At 35.9% G+C, this 13,148-nt stretch overlaps 1 pseudogene; it reads right to left on the reverse strand.

The window, feature by feature from the left end:
* Nucleotides 1-4,605: 4,605 nt before the first annotated feature.
* On the reverse strand, nucleotides 4,606-6,427 carry LOC124241326 (dolichyl-diphosphooligosaccharide--protein glycosyltransferase subunit 1-like; annotated as a pseudogene).
* Nucleotides 6,428-13,148: the final 6,721 nt, after the last annotated feature.

A 13,148-nucleotide genomic window follows, 5' to 3' on the forward strand; every position in this document is an offset into this window, starting at 1 on the left:
GTAGAAATAGTGATTTAATTTAGACAAAGTTAGAGAATATTCATTTTTAATTGCTGAGATTTGGATATTTTGCATCAATTTTCATAAGTTTTTTTCTTAAAAAACTTAAAAAGGGAACAAATAATGCACTATTCATTAATGACGGAATTACAATAAATATGAATACAAATATATCAACTTTTGTTTTACTACATGATCTTTACATATAAAGGCTCAATACTGGTAAATCTTTGAAGGAAAGTCACTATATATATATATTTTTTACTTTTAATGGACCACTTATTCAACTTTTATTTTATCCTGAGTTTCCTCATGTTTGCATTTCCAGTGATATTCAAAGTGTCAGATATTGGGTACCTGTACATATTAAATCATTGTAAGGGCCCCCAAGGCTTTTATCCCAACCATTCAACCAAAACTGTTCTTAGCCATAGCTTTCACATTCCTAAATTAAACAGCCAGTTAAAAAGCTCTCTTAAAATCACATAGCTGCTAAGAGGCTCAGTGTCCCAGAACGTCTGTAATATTGCCAAACTTCTAAATAATTATGCTATCTTTTCTCTAATAAAGATTTTATATGTTGCAGAATGGTGTCTATATATCATTCTTACAGTGATGAGGAACAAATCTAAGTTAAAAACTATGATAATGCTTGGCAAGTGTCAGGTAGACTTGTAAAGACTAAATTTAAATTATCTAAATTCGAAATGATATGTATGGATCTTAGCTATAGAATAGTATATGTAATATAAAGAAACAAAATGTATGAATTTTCTTGGAGATTGGTTAGTACTGATTCAAAATGTTAAGGGGAAGAGAAACCTCTCAAATTGTTCAAGCATCTGACTGTAAATATGAGGGCTATGGAGTCACATACCCTTTAAGGGATTTTGAAGAGAGGGCAGGTTTGCTGAAAGTGGAGGACGGAACAGATCGTGAGGGTGATTTAATGTTATCTGCTCAGAGACAGAATGACAGCATTGTTTATTATACAATTCTAGGCACTTTTAGAGTGACAAGAAGCACTGAAATAATTAAAATTTCATTAGGTGGAAACAATTTTATTACATTGACAGTTTGATTACATTGATGAAAGTCATCCTTTTTGCAGAACCAAGATTTTTCAAAAATTTATGTGTTATGAAAGAATAATATTAACAAAAAACCTCTTTATGTTGAGTACCTGAACAGATAAACAAAATATTCTTGGAACATATACACATATTTTAATCAACTTCTTAGCCATTTCTGTCTCTAACAGTGTTATTTTCTTTCTCATAATAATACCAAACAACTTCTTTCAAGTTGCATTTTGTGGTTAATGGACATGAAATTGTTGACACTTTCAATTGACATTTCTCCTTAGATTATAATATTTTAGTCATCATTTTTAGCTATAAATTCCATATGGTAAAATATAATTGCTTTAGTATATACTTCATGGAGTTTGACAAAATATACCATATATAACCAACACCACATTCAAGGTGTAGTACATATTGATAAACTCAGAAAATTCCCTGGACCCCATTTATTGATAAATCCTTTCATCCCCACCATCCAAGCAACCATTGATATGATTTATATCTATAGAGAATAGGTTTGTCTTTTCCAGACCTATACGTAAACTGAATAATGCAGTATATACTCTTTCGTGTCTGGCTTATTCTACTGACCAAATTTTTTTCATATTTATCCATGTTGTGGCAGGTAGAAAGACTTCATCCTTTTCATTGTTGAAGGCTATTTTACTGTATGATTATGTCAAATAGTTTTATTCAAATATGTATGGGCTATTGGTTTGTTTCCAGTTTCTGGCTATTATGAATAAAGCCACTAAGAACATTTATATACAGCTTTTATGGACATAAATTGAGTAAAATACTAGGATTGGACTAGCTGGGTTATATGATAAGTACATTTAATTTTGTAAAAAATGACAAACTATTTTCATAAGTGGTTATGTAAATTTTTATATCCACAGGGAAAGTATGAGAGTTCCAGTTGTTCAACATTTTCGGCAAATTTGGTATCAACAGTCTTTTTAATTATAGTCATTCTAATGGATCTAAAGTGGTATGCAATTATAGTTTTATTTTGCATGCCCTTGATGACTAATCATGTTGAGAATATTTCCATAAGTTTATTGGCTACTCGTTTTTCTTCTTTTTTGTGACATGTTTATTCTTTTAATTGTGATGTATTCCTATAATTGTGTTTTAAGTTCTTAATATCTGCTGGATATTAAATATTTACCAGATATTTGTAGTATTCATGTTTTCTCCAGTCCTGTGACTCATGTCTATTTTCTTAACAAAGACTTTTGAAGAACAGAAGTTTGTAATGTTAACTAAATCAGTTTTATCATGTCTTTTTTGGGGGGGAGGGGGGCGTACTTTTTTCGGTCCTATCAAAAAAACTTTAGCTTACCCCGAGGTGAAAAATATTTTCTCCTTCCTTTTCTTCTGGAAATTTTGTAGTTTCAGCTTTCCTATTAGGTCTATGATCTATTTCGCTATAATTTCTGTGTGTGGTGTGAGCTAGAGGTTAGAGTTATTTTTTCTGTATTTTTTTAAAGACTGTTCTTCTCAGTGATTTGCATGTCATGTTTCTCAAAAATCAGTTTACTATACACACTTGGGTCAATTTATATACTCTCCGTTCTGCTCCGTGCTTCTACTTCAGGCAAATACCACACTGTTGTGACTAGTGTAGATTTAGAGGATGTCTTGAAATCAATTGTTGCACCACCTTCAACTTTGTTCTACTTCGAAAAATTTTGTTGGTCATAAATTCTATGCTCACTTTACTAATTTGTACAAAAATATCTGATGGATTTTGACTGAATTAACTCTATAAACCAATTTGAAGAGCATTATCATTTAAAAAATATTTTGTCTTCAAATTTGTGAACATGATGTATCTCTTCATTTAATTGGATCTAATATTTCAATACGGAATGCGTCATAGTTTTCACTGTGGATGCTGAGTTCATTAAACTAATTCTGAAGTACTTCATGTTTTGGGTGCTATACCAAATGATAGAGCTTGGTAAATTTATTTAGATAAATGGAAACTATGAAGTCATATATTTAAAGTAACTATGTAATGAGCAAGTAAGCATACAAAACTGTTGTGTTCCTGATAATCCCCTAAACATATAGCTTACTTGAACCTCATTTAGATCTCACAATGATTGCGTAGGGTGGATTCTATTATTATCATTCTCCTTTAGCTCTTTTTAGCCACCAAACACAGCCTTACCTGACTTCAGTACTAACTCTGGAATTTTTGATCATACAAACTAAATTCCCTTCATTTTTGCTTTTTGGTTTGCTTTAATCCATATAATTGAGTTTCCTCTTACCCCAAACTGAAAGAATCTTAATATACACAAGGACATAAATTTCTCAAGAACACATTAGTGAGAGAGATCTGGAAGTATCCTCTAGAACATGTTGTTTGAAATGATGGTAGAGGTAGATTTGGAAATGGTTCTGTCAGAACAATACATTCTTTTCTCTTTTCACTGTATTACATTGCCTTTCTACCTATCCTCTACTTTTTACATTCTAGACTTCATTATATTCTCATCTATGTGAATTTATTAACGCAAAATAAACATTGTAAAATTTTACAATAAAATTTCTGGTTCTTTTGTATTTATATATATTAATAGTAGCTGATATGAAATCATTTTGAAATAAGGTAACCTATAAATAAGATTTTAGGAATATGATTTTCCCATCATTTCCTCTCACACAACAGTATTATAGCATAATAGCATTTTGTGCATGTTTTATAATATACTTATTTTTGCTCTTGTTGCCTATATTTGTGATGCCATATCCAATAAATCATTGCCAAGGCCAATATTGAAAAAAATGTTCCCAATGTTTTCTTCTAGGAGTTTTTTGGTTTCAGGTATTACGTTTAAGTCTTTAATCCATTTTGAGTTCATTTTTGTACATGGTTTAAAATAATGGTCCAATTGCATTCTCTTGCATGTGGATATCTAGTTTTTCCAATACCATTTCTTGAAGAGACTATTCTTTCACCAAGGTGAATTTTTGGCACCTTTGTTGAGATCAGTTATGTGTATATGTATGGGCTTATTTCTGGGTTCTCCATTTTATTCCACTGGTGGTTGTGTCTGTTTTTATGAAAGTACCATGCTGGTTTTTTTTTCTCCCCACAGTCCCTGCTTTATTCTCACTTGGTCACACACACACACACACACACACTCGCAAAATACCCAAACACCAGGAATTAGAAGGCCATAAAACAAGGGGCTTACAGGCTGAAAGAATATCCTAGGCTTCAGAACAAAACAAAACCAATCAACTATGGAACATTTCTTTGTTTAAAACACAAAGATATTTTGTTTCTAATGGGATGTAAGATTTCCTTAAAAAAGGAATGCTTTAGGGACAAAAACAAAGCTTCTTGTGTTGCCTGAGGCAGGGCCTGCTTTCTTTCCCTTGAAGGCCTTTTGCAAAATACTGATGCCAGCATGTGCTGGCCTCAGTGTTCACCATCACCACCACCCCCACCTGCCATCTGAAAGTGCAGCACCCTGGGCCCACTGAGGACCACCAGTAGGGGCTACAGAGCATCCAGGATGTGGTCGATCTTGGTGACCAGTTCCTGTCACTTTCTAGAGATGAGCTTCTCATTCTCGATGTACGTGTTTTTCTTGAGCTTGCCAGCAGCTGCTCAGCTTCCACCGCTGACTTCAGTACCAGCTCCTTGAGCTGCGCATCCAGTTTCTGCATTTCACTCACTTTGTCGCACAGGTCAGAGCCCTCTGTCTTTAACCTGGACTGCAATAACGCAATCTCACTTGTCAAGGCCTTGTGTTCTGTCTCCAGGCTCTTCTTTCCACTATTGAGGGTGGACACGTCCCGGGACTGCTTGTACCTATTGACAGACTCGTCAAAGAGACCATAGAGACCTATTCTCCTGTTGACCGGGGTGGATACTTGCTCTGTGATGCAGGCCAACTTCATCCTGGCTTCCGCGTGCTGGATCCTTTGTGATGGAAAAGTCCGGCCTGACATAGATGATGATAGTGAAGAACAAGATGTAAAAAGCAGCCACCACCAGCAGGCGCTCCTGCAGCAGGAGCACCTTGTTGAATGTGTAGTGGACCACAGTGTCCTGAATGTGCTGTTCTACCAGATTTTTCTCGTAGGCAACAATCACAGGGTGGCCAAATGTGTCCAAGTAGGTGTAGTGCAGTTCATCTGGGGCCCGGCTGATTTCATAGGGACTGTTGACTTGAATGTTCTTGGCCCCTTCAGGTAAGATGATCTTCAAGGTCAGAGAATCTATCACTTGCTCATCAAACATGTGGTCCACAAACCTCATCTTCAGTGCATACTGGTCACCCAAATTATAGAGGTGCTCATGGCTTGGGAAGTTGTTGGCTACAATGGGTCTTCCAACCTCCAAAAAGAGGGAAGCGAGGCCAAATTTCCATCTCTATGGAGTCATCCAAAATAAGGAGGTGGCTGGTGGAAACATTGCCAATCTCATCCCGGTAATAAACATCCTGGGCAGCAGCAGGGAGGATGGTCATAAAAGAATGGATGGAGGATACTCCACTGTCTGGCTGTCTCTGGTAATCATAGTGTGAAAAAGGCCCCTTAAGCACAGCCCCCGTGTGCTTCAAGTCCACATTTTCTTCCACGGCAATATTACCCCAGTGAAAGACCTCGTGACTCGGGTTATGCTGGTGATAGTCAGGAAGGGGCTATTGTTCTCATAATGTACTTTGAAAGTATGCTGACTATAGGCAGGGACTTCTCTGAAAGGTCTGAAATCTAGGAGGTCCTCAGAGCATGTGGGGTTCCCCAGATTGGTAAAGGTCTCCACATTTCAGGAGGCAAGCTTCACACGCATCGTTTGTGTCTTCGCTGGTTAGGGAGAGTAGAAATAATGGTTCCCCTCAAACACCACAAACTGTTTCTCAGATTGGGTGACCTGGGTTGGATACAGCTGAAGCACATGGGTATAGACTGTTTCCACAACCACTGAAATCTTGGCCCCCAGATCGAGAGCAACTGGGAGCTTGACCGTGAAGAGTCTCCCATTTTTACCCTTAATTTTGGTTTCTCGTACTTCAAGACTGTTCTCTTCCTCATCTTCTCCCTTCACCTGCACGCCAAGGTGCGCCAGCCGGGCCTCGAGCTCGGGCTCCAGGGCCAGAAGGAAGGAGGCGGCGCTGGGCGCGGAGCCCCCTCCCCGAGTGCGCCAGGACCACCTCGGCCGTCATCTTGGCCGGCTGGTTGCTCAGATCCACCCCGCGCTTCACGTCCTCCTTGACCAACGGCAGTGCCTCTGGGGAGGTGCCACCCAGCGCTGGGGCCCAGGCCCCCGGAGGCAAGAGCCGGAGCAGGAACAGGCGGGCCGCGGACGCCTCCATGATTACTCTTTGATTAATACTGCTTTGTAGTATAGTCTGAAATCAGGAAGAGTGATGCCTCCAGCTTTGTTCTTTTTACTCAGGATTGCTTTTACTGTTTGGCATGTTTTGTGGTTTCATATGGCTATTTGGATTGTTTTGTCTATTTCTATAAAAAAAATGCCATTGAGAGTTTGATAGGTGTTGCATTGAATCTGTAAATCTCTCTGGGTAGGTGGACATTTTAACAATGTTAATTCTTCTAATCCATGAACTTGTGATATCTTTCCATTTACTTGTGCCTTCTTTAATGTCTTTCATCTATGTTTTGTGGTTTTCAGTGTATACGTCTTCCCTCTCCGTGGTTAAGTTTATTCCTAAGTATTCTTTTTGATGCTAATATTACTGGGATTGTTTTCTTGATTTCCTTTTTGGATAGTTTGTTGTTACTGTATAGAAATGTAACTGATTTTTGTGTGTTGATATTGTATCCTGAAATTTTAAAGAATTTGTTGATTAGTTCTAGAAGTTTTTTGTGTGCATGTGGAGTCTTTAGGATTTTCTACACATAAGATTGATCATGCCATCTTCAAACTGGGATAATTTTACTTCCTCTTTTCCAATTTGGATGCCTTTATTTCTTTTTCTTACCTAATTGCTCTGTCTAGGATTTCCAGTACTATGCTGAATAGAAATGGTGAGAGTAGTTATTTTGCCTTATTCTGGATCTTAGAGGAAAAGCTTTTAGATTTATACCGTTGAGTATGATGTTAACTATGGGGTTTTCATAGATAGTCTTTACTGTGTTGAGGTAGATTCCTTCTGTACCTAATTTCTTGAGGGTTTTTAATCATGAAAGGGTGTTGAATTTTATCAAATGCGTTTTCTGCATCTGTTGAAATGATCATGTGATGTTTATCCTTCACTATGTTAATGTGGTATATGAGATTGACAAGTGGATTTACATCAAACTAAAAAGCTTCCTCTTAGCAAAGGAAACAATCAACAAAATGAAAAGGCAACCTACAGAATGAGAGAAAATATTTGCAAACCATATATCTAATAAAGGGTTAATATCTAAAATATGTTAGGAATTCTTACAACTCAATAGCAAAAAAACCAAAAACAAAAAATCCAATTAAAAATAGCTAAAGGAACTGAATAGACGTTTCTCCAGAGAGGACATACAAATGGGCAACAGAAATATGAAACGATGCTCGGTATCACTAATCATTAGGGAAATACAAATCAAAACAACCATGCCATGACATTATCACCTCTCACCTGTTAGGATGGATATTATAAAAAAAAAAATATGTTGGCAAGGATGTGGAGAAAGTGAACCCTGTACATTATTGGTGAGAATTTGAATTGGTGTACCCACTGTGAAAAAAAGTTTGGAGGTTCCTCAAAAACTTAATACTAGAACGACTATATGATCTAGCAACCCCACTTCTGGATGTGTATCCAAAGGAATTGAAATCAGGATCTCAAGGAAATATCTTCATTCCTATGATCATTGCAGTATTATTCTCAATAGCCAAGACATGGAAGCAACCTAAGTGTCCACCGACAAATGATTGGGTAAAGAAAATGTGGTACATACTCACAGTGGAAGAAATCTTACCATTTGTGACAACGTGGATAAACCTGGAGGACATTATGCTGAGTGAAACAAATCCCACACATAGGACAAATGCTACATGATGCCACTTATATGAGGAATCTAAAATAGTCAAATTTATAGCAGCACAGATAAGAATGGTGCTCGCCAGGGACAGGGGGAGGGGTGGGGGAGGTGGAAGTATTGCTCAAAGGGTGCAAAGTTTCAGTTGTACAAAATGAGTAATCCTAGAAATGTGCTGTACAGTGTAGTGTCTGTAGTTATCAACGCTGTATTTTATACTTAAAATTTTGCTAAGCGAGTAAATCTTCTGTCACATGTTCTTATTCCTCTCCCCCTAAAGAAGTAATAATAAGTAAGAGAGGGTAGAAAGAAGTTGTCGGATGAGATGGATATGTTTATGGCGTAGATTATGGTGATGGGTTCACACGGTTCCAACACCTTAAGTGTATGTAGTAAATATATACCACTTTTTGTGTGTCAATTGTCACTTAAAGAAATGGTTTAAAAAATAATATTCTTAAAATGTTTTTCCTTAAGACTTAATTTGTGAAAAAACTTTTTAAAATGAGTGAGAATTAAAGCAAGGAATAAATACTTTCTCTTTTTATATGTTAACTCCAAAAGCACTAAAAATGAATTATAATTTGAAATTAAACACTTAATATTTATATTCAGCATAAAAATCAAATTTTACCCAAATGATTGCAGAATGTAGTATCTTTAGTTTTGCGAATAAACTCTAGAATACTACAGTGGAACATCCAAGGAAAATTTGACTCAAACATAAGCTAAACATAACAATACATAGGTCATAGGTTGTCTATTATTTATTGTTTATAGTAATCTAGATTTTGTTCAGCAGCACAATTCTGTACACAGCACATCTCCCAAATCCATAGCAAACTGCATATGTATCAGCCTGTAATGGGAGTTTCTAACAAAAAAATAAATGTTTGACCTACATGTTATGTTAATTAAATACTCCAGTCAAATATACAAAATTTTGCTAGCGGCTCCTTTTGTTTCTGCACTGAGTGGTAACTTCAATAACATGTACAGTTTAAAAATCCATAAAAATTGCTTTGCCACAGTAAAGAAAATTAAAGCAAATTGTGGAAATTATTCGAAGTCTAGGGCTTGATGTTGTAATTAAGACAGTATTGTATAATTAGTATCGTAGATATATTTCCAAGTTTATGAGTGTGTAACTGAGTGAATCTGTTCCTAAGACAGAAATTTTGACCTCTATGTGGCTTATTTGCAATTCTGACCTTTAGTATGCCACTTTTCCACATACAACATAGACCTTCTTTATGTTTCTAGACTGTACTGAATTTCTAATTCAAACATTCATGCCTTCTGTTCCTTCTCCCACAAATACCTTTCTTTCTCCTTCACCCCTCCCACACTCCTGGGCCACTCCCAAACCACTATTTATATCTGACCACTCACACTAGATGAGATGCTCTGGATTTTAAATGTATATATAATAATTTAATTATTTCTGGAAGCCTTTCCACCTCCTTAAACTGGAATCCTTCGCGGTGCTATAGTCCTTGTCTATATCATTCACCATTATTTGTCAACACTTAATTGCCGACATATTGGAGATGATTAATACTTTGTAAAGGAATTGATCCAATATTAACACATAAAATAATATATAATGCAGTCTTCCTTAAACAAAGTATCAGGGAAGGTAGTGTTCTCTTTGTACACTGCTTCATTCCTGTAACACTTCATTTTATCACTTTCATTCATCATCATCGATAACAGTACAATGTAAATATGATAGACACACATGAATTATGGTCCAGATGAGAAAATAGACATGAAAAATATTACCAAAATGATTGCTTCAAAAAGCATTGGGATAAAATTTACCACAATGACATTCAAACGATATATTTTCATTAGTTGTATGACATCATTATTGAACCAATAATTTTAATTTTCTAAAGGGAAAGAATATATCTTGTCACCAAAGGCAATGGCCTCAAGATTGGGATTTTAAGAGCCAGAAATACTTTTTTTAAATGACTGTGGGTGAAAGGATGATAAGCTTATTTTACCAAGGAATGTAAGACATGAGCAAAATCCTTTTTTTATCTATTTGTAAATGGCGGTGTGTGTGTGTAAAGTATATCTTAGAAAAGCCGTATATAATATATATGAATGGATATGGATATGGATACATTTACATGTCAGTGTGGTGCAGTATGTTTACTCTCAATAAAAGCAGATCAAAAGGGAATATCATTTTTGCCTGAGTTCTAATGATTGCTTTTGTATGACGTATGTTGATGAGATGAATATGTCATTTGAAATATTGTGCATGTGCATGCGTGCATGTGTATGTGTGTACGCACGTGAGAGAGGGTAAGAGGGACACAGAGAGAGTGCACACTTAAGCTCCCATATTAGTCCTCTGATGTAACTTTCTTCATTCCAGACTGTTAAAATATTGCAATAGCAAAAGCATTTTTTATTCTAGCTCAGCGAAATAAATAACAAGGCAGATTATTCAGGCTTTCTCTCTTTCCACCTAAATTAATGATATAGTCAGTAGGGATAGCCAAGGATGTGAGAAACACACACAAATGGGTACATCCCACCAACCAGCAAACTTAGTAAGTTTCAACCAGTCACTCTCCTTTCTCTTTCCTAGGGGGCATTATCCAGAGAGACTCACAGTTTGATTGACAGTGACAGTCCCTACATTGTTCTGACACCACTGTAGCTAGTACTATGGTTGATATTTCACTTATATTGGGTTTATCTGATCAATCCTGTTTATCTGAGTAATACTGGTCTTGTTGAGAGGGTGATGCAGCTGAGAGCATCATATTTTACCAGCAAATTACAGAATTCATATCTTTGGGAAAAAAACAAACAAACCCTATCTGTCTTTATCCTATATAGTTCAAAGAATTTCTGTTAAGTATATTTTAAAGATTATTGCTATATATAAGGAATTTAATTCAACATTCTGTGTCTAATTGTGTAACTGTATATAAAATGGTTATAGTGTTTTTGTACAAGCTCTAAGGGCCAAACAAGGTTCTATTATCTACTTTTTAATGAAAACTGATGAACATAACTTCTTCTTCTGACACAATTTTTAAAGAACCTTTGTTCTTAAAACATTGACTGCTAATAATCAGCAAGGTTAGCAATTCTCTTATGAAATTAAATTTCTGCTTAATCTACAAGTTTGGGATAAATTACTCTGTCAGATAATAAACATTCTATCACCTCATTAAATCCCCACTTCCTTTAGTGAGTCAACTCACACATGCTTGATGTCTAATATTTCTCAGGAACATCTCCTGAACTTAGCCTAGAGCATTTACCATACTCTTCTTTAATCTCACTCATCACTCTTTATTATCATAACCCATCGTAAAGAGTGTTCTTTGATTTATTTGCCATCATTAACACTTTCGCTAAATACCTCTGGAACTCTGCCTTGGAAGCAAACAGTAGGTTTGCACTTCCTCATCCTCTGACGAAAGCGATGCTGTGTCATTCGTAGCACATTGAATGAGAAAATACATGATGTTAGGTTGTTCCATTATTGATGATGTGATCTTCCATCCCTTGGTTAATATCATGTCAGTCAGGCTTCTCCTCTGTAAATTTATGATTACAGTAATGAATTTTGCAGAGGTGTTTTGAGCTATAAAGCTATCTTGTTCATCATAAAGCTTTGCCTACTATTTTTAGCGTTCGTTGATGATTCTTTGCTGAATCAACCTTAATGGCAGCAAAGTGATGATTTTGTACTTCCATCATTCCTTCTACCTGTATTATTGGTCTTTATTTCTAAGAAAGACATTCCCCTAAATCCCCCCATCCATTTCACATAGGGCTGTTGAACAAAGTTGCATCGATTCTACACCCAAATTTGGGTGGAATTAACATCATTAATATACTATGTGAGCAACATATATAATTGTATTTTTTCCATTTATTTTTCTTCTTTATGGTTACTCTAAATAAAACCAGAAACAGTCTTACATTTTTGAAATTTTATTTGCTATGTGGTATATTTTTTATGTTGCTATGATATATGATGACCAATTATTTACTGAGTTTAATAACCTGTCTTTACAACTCCAATGGGTTCTTTTTTCAAACTCAAATAGCTCAGAAATTATTTGTAGAACACTTTTTAATTGTTTGTATGTATGTGTAAAAGCTCTTAAATGGATCTGGGATAAACAGCATTTTACTTTTCATGAAAAATATTTGTTCTCATTTTCGTGCATCCTCTGAAGAATGTTACATTATCTTTCAGTGATAAAACTTTTTTGGCAAGAAGAATATCACCACAATTTCACTATGTCTTTATCTTAAATTCTTATAAAATATTACAGTAGTGTCACCTCAAAGATGTCCACAATCACTAGAACTTGTGACTATGTTACCTTAAAGGGAAAAAGGGACTTTGAAGATGTAATAAGAGATGAGGAGAATATCCATGTGGGCCCTCATTAAACATGATCCCCTAAGAGCAGAGAACCTTTTCCTGTTGAGATGAGAGCCAAACAGGAAGACATGAACCAAAAGCAGCAGAGGGAGTCCACCATGCTGTCACTGAAGACAGAGCAAGGGGACCATGAGCTAAGGAATGCAGATATCCTGCAGAAGAAAGAAGTTTTTCAGGCAGAGGAAAGAGATTTAGGTCAGAAACATAAATCTACATAGACAAAGGAAGAGTGTTAGAGAAGGAATAAAGGAGGGAAAAAGAAAATATTTCATTATTCTTATTCTTAATTAGTCTAAATTATAAGTGTTTGTTTAAATAAAAAATAATAACTGCGATGGATGAAATGTTTATATCCCCTTCAAATTAATATTTTGAAGCCCTAATTCCTATGTGATGGTATTTTTAGGAACTCATCAGCGTTACAGTAGGTCATGAGAATGGGGCTCTCATGATGGGCTTAATAACCTTAAAAAAAGAGGAGGAGATAAGAGATCTCTTTCTCAGCCAGGTGAAGATGTGGCAAGAAGGTGGCTGACTGCAAACCAGAACGAGGGCTATCACCAGACACCTAATCTGCTGGCAGCTTGATGTTGGACTTCCCAGCCTCCAGACCTGTGAGAAGT

This window comes from Equus quagga, chromosome 6, assembly GCF_021613505.1.
Source record: "Equus quagga isolate Etosha38 chromosome 6, UCLA_HA_Equagga_1.0, whole genome shotgun sequence".
Classification (NCBI taxonomy): Eukaryota; Metazoa; Chordata; class Mammalia; order Perissodactyla; family Equidae; genus Equus; species Equus quagga.